The sequence below is a fragment of the Zootoca vivipara genome, chromosome 12, assembly GCF_963506605.1.
Source record: "Zootoca vivipara chromosome 12, rZooViv1.1, whole genome shotgun sequence".
NCBI classification, from domain to species: Eukaryota; Metazoa; Chordata; class Lepidosauria; order Squamata; family Lacertidae; genus Zootoca; species Zootoca vivipara.
Genome location: NC_083287.1, coordinates 14291474 through 14296380, shown reverse-complemented (window position 1 = coordinate 14296380; position 4907 = coordinate 14291474).

Here is a 4907-nt window from a genome sequence, read left to right as displayed (position 1 = left end):
GGAGGGGAAAGCGGTGAAAGAGAAAGAGGCCGTTGCTGCGCGTGCGCGGAAGGGGAGGCGGGAGGGAGGGGGAGGAGCCGCCTCGATGCTGGCCAATAAGGGCCTAGCGCCGTCGCCTCTGATTGGAGGGCCGCCGGGGGCGGGGCTGAAGGGAACTGGGATGGCCGTGGCTTGGCTAGTAAGCTTCCAGTACCCAGATGCCTCCGGAAGCGTTGCTAGGATGCTCCTGCATTCATTTGTTTATTTGCATTTGTATGCCGCTTGGTTAAAAATCAAAAAAATCAAAGCGGTTTACAAAAATAGGGCAAAAATCGGGGAAAATCCACAGCCCTCCTCTATTATGCTTTCCTATTTGTTGGAAGCAGTCGTAGTTGTAATAATAATAATAAATAATTTATTAATTTTATTATAATTTAAAGGATGACCACAAACTCTTGGTAGACCACAAACTTGAGTCAACAGTGTGATGCAGCAGCTAAAAAAGCCAATGCAATTCTGGGCTGCATCAATAGGAGTATAGCATCTAGATCAAGGGAAGTAATAGTACCACTATTCTGCTCTGGTCAGACCTCACCTGGAGTACTGTGTCCAGTTCTGGGCACCACAGTTCAAGAAGGATACAGACAAGCTGGAACATGTCCAGAAGAGGGCAACCAAAATGGTCAAAGGCCTGGAAACGATGCCTTATGAGGGAATGGCTTAGGGAGCTGGGTATGTTTAGCCTGGAGAAGAGAAGGTTAAGGGGTGATATGATAGCCATGTTCAAATATATAAGAGGATGTCATATAAAGGAGGGAGAAAGGTTGTTTTCTACTGCTCCAGAGAAGCAGACACGGAGCAATGGATTCAAACTACAAGAAAGAAGATTCCACCTAAACATTAGGAAGAACTTCCTGACAGTAAGAGCTGTTCGGCAGTGGAATTTGCTACCAAGGAGTGTGGTGGATTCTCCTCCTTTGGAGGTCTTTAAGCAGAGGCTTGACAGGCATATGTCAAGAATGCTTTGATGGTGTTTCCTGCTTGGCAGGGGGTTGGACTGGATGGCCCTTGTGGTCTCTCCCAACTCTATGATTCTATGATTATTATTAATTTAAAGGATACAAAAGTTAAACAGATTAAAGTTACCTCAGCTTTCTGAAGCATCTGCAGGCTTGTCAAAATTGGGATTTTATTATTTTTGTATATAATTTTTACTGTATTAAATTTTCTGTTTTACAATTTAAAATACTTTTTACATCCTTAAGATATCAATGACTTCCCTTCTCTTTCCATGGTTCCTTTTACATAAAATAAATCCTGGCATATTTTACAAAAATATACCATTCAGCATTCCATTATTGCATCCATCAAAACTTGTTTACAATGTTGAATTTATCTTAATTCTGCCAGCATTTTCAGCTGTACACAATTATTTCCCATATATTCAATAAACGTTTTCCAAACTTCTCTAAACTTACGTTCTTGTTCTCTTATTCTGCATGTTAAGTCTGCAAGCTGCTCATATTCTGTCAACTTCTGGCATATTGCCTGAGCTAGAGGGACTATTAGTAAAACAGGAATGTTTTGACCCCTTGCTGGAAAGAGCGCAAGTGAGGGCACCTGCTTGATCTCAAGAGGCAGGGAGTTCCAGAAGCGCAGGCGCTGCGGCGCTATTGATTTACTTTCATTTTACTTCTTAACAATTTGTTTATTTGCGTTTTCAAAGCAGAAACAGAGCATACTTGTCCCCCCCTCTGTTTTACTTATTAAATTTATGCGCCACCCTCCATCCAAAGACCCCCCCCAGGGAAAACAAAACAGTAGCCATTGCCGTGGCTGCCCTACCAATGCTCTTCTCCAGCTCAGTGTTGACGGGCTATGGTGGAGCTCAGGTAGGCAAAATAGTCTGCCAGCTCAAGTGTGTGATGCTCTGAGGGCTGGCGACATCCTGACCCAGGATGTTGGTCTTCATCAGGTTGATTGTGAGGCTGAACTCCCTACGGGCTTGGGCAAAACGGTTGATGAATCTCTGAGTCCCGGGAGTGCGCTGTCAAGGCTGCATCATCGGCAAACAACGTCTCTCGGATCAGAACATTTGGTACAAAGTGTTTGGTATAATTCCCTGCGCTTAGTGCACAGAAATAAACCGGAAAGGAAATGTCACTTAGGCACCTTCCTTTCAGAATCCTTTATTTAACATACCTGTCACAATTTCAAACATTTCCTATCTTATAGTACATGGAGTGTTGAAACTTTGACGAGAGCTGGATTCAAATCCCTGCTCAGAAATCCCTGGTGGGTTCAAGAGTAAAGGCTAGAGGATTGGCAAAGTGTAGACGTATAATGAGCTGGAAGGCCACATCTAATTTGCTGCTGCAACAACTGCTAGATATCTTATATAATAATATTTCACACCTTTGTGAGTCCATCTATGCGCTTTTCCCTCCTGGATTGCTTTGCTAGTACTAGCAGGAGAGATGCTATCAGAATGCTGAGAGGGATTGGAAGGTAACAGACTGGTAACAGAATCCACAAATGTTATTTCCTTCTAGCAGTTGCATAGGGAAAAGCCCCTGCATTCCAGGGCTTAAGGGAGACATCAGACGTAAGGTTTTTTTAGCGCAAACGATATATCGACACCCATCCCTACCCTTATGTCAATTTGTATACTGTCCCTGGAAAATGGGGACACTTGGAGGGTCTGAAATGTATGCTGTGCCGTGCTGCCCAATCATTCCTGACTGATATCTTGCTGAGCTCTCAAGCCTCCATCCAGGAAGGGAGGTGGCGGCTCCTCTTCTATACATAAATAATAATAAACGATAATATAAAGCAAATATCTAACACCCTTTTATGCTGGCGCTTATTTTTAGGTGCAAATGAACACCTGCGTCAATTAATGAAGCAGCTGCGGGACATTGTAACCCCCGCCACCCTTGGCTCTTTTAACAGCCTCGGTTCTTTTTGTGGACTGCAAAGAAACTTAATTAAATATAGTGCATGCTCAGGTGTGACAAGACGAGGCATGAAATCCTGCAACCAAACCTCCGCAAGTCATGTCTCAACAGCATAACACCATGGACTTAAAGAGAAGCAATCTGGGAGACTGAATTTTGGAGCTCGCCTGTATATTTGGGGAAGCAGCCTTGCCCCACCCACCCCTGACCTGGACATTATCAACTGCGGTGTTTCAAAATCCAGTCTGGGGCAGCAGCAGGCATTTCCAAGGAAAGGGGTTATCTTGGGCTGACGCAAGGATGGCCAGAATCAAACCACAGATATTGGTGAGGGAGGAGGGCAAGTCCAGCAAGCTCCCTCCTTTGCCAATTCCAAGTGCCACCCTCGGATGTCAGAGGGTACAACTCTGCGGCAGGAGCAGCTCTGCCCCTAGATCTGAATAGGGTGGGAGAGATCTCTGAGTCAGCAAGAATTTGCATAGATGGAACTAAATAACAAGAAAACAACAGAGAACTGGTGTCTTGAGTTTTCTTTTCCCCCTCTTCCCTCCCATTTCTTTATCCTTTTATTTATTTATTTCATAATAATTTTTTATTATTGGTTTCACGATTTAGTTTTACATTCACACAAAAAAGAAGAAGATAACATCGACAAATATAGAATTCTCCGAATTCTCGGACTTCCATCCTCCCTTTCGCGGAGTCCACTAATAACAATTTTTACCGCATGTCTTATCATCCTCTATTTTCTTTATCCTTTTAGAAAAGGGGAAGATTAGACGTGGACACACAAAGCATGGAGAGGCAATGAGATGCTCCCGCACAGCCGTCACTACCGCCGCCGCCATTGCTCGGGATAAGCACCTGCTCTCCTCCTCCCTGAGCTGCCGAGATCACATAACATCAGCCCATAGCTGTCAACTTTCGGATCAGCAGCCTCACCTGTCCCGGGGACAGTCTATGGCAGGCATGTCAAACTGGCGGCCCTCCAGATGTTTTGGACTACAATTCCCATCTTCCCCAACCACTGGTCCTGCTAGCTAGGGATCATGGGAGTTGTAGGCCAAAACATCTGGAGGGCCGCCAGTTTGACATGCCTGGTCTATGGTATATCTAACAATCCAGGATAGCAGCGGGAAACGGCACTGGAATAAGGGAATTTCCAGCAAAAAAAGGGCAGGTTGACAGCTGTGGCTTGGAATAAGGGAGTTTCCTGCAAAAAAGGGAGGGGTGCCAGCTATGCATCGGCCTTGAAAGACCTACATTGCTTCACAGTACGTTTCCGAGCACAACTCAAAGTGTTGGTGCTGACGTTTAAATCCCTAAACGGCCTCAGTCCAGTAGACCTGAAGGAGCATCTCCACCCCCATCTTTCAGCCTGGACACTGAGATCCAGCAGCAAGGGCCTTCTGGCTGTTCCCTCACTGCGAGAAGTGAAGCTACAGGGAACCAGGCAGAGGGTCTTCTTGGTAGTGGCGCCCGCCCTGTGGAACGCCCTCCCATCAGATGTCAAAGAAATAAACAACTATCTGACTTTTAGAAGACATCTGAAGGCAGCCCTATTTAGGGAAGTTTTTAATGACTGATGTTTTAATGTATTTTAAATCTCTTGTTGGAAACTTCCCAGAGTGGCTGGGGTATAAGTATATTATTATTATTATTATTATTATTATTATTATTATTATTATTATTATGTTGGCTCTGGCAGCTCTGGCAGGGGAAATAGGGACACTCCGGGGTCAAAACAGAAGCTGAGATGGCTTTCACCATTCCAGGACTGTCCCTGGAACACTGGGACACTTGGAGAGAATGCAAACTTGCCGATCCATTAACTTTGTAACGGTGTCATTGTGACAAGGCTTCTGAACTGGATTGGGACCCTAGCGCAGGGGTTAGGAGGGAGGGCTAACCCTTTGCCCTCTACTGCTAGCATGCTGGTTTGGATCAGGGGTCAGCAGCAGAAATCCGCAT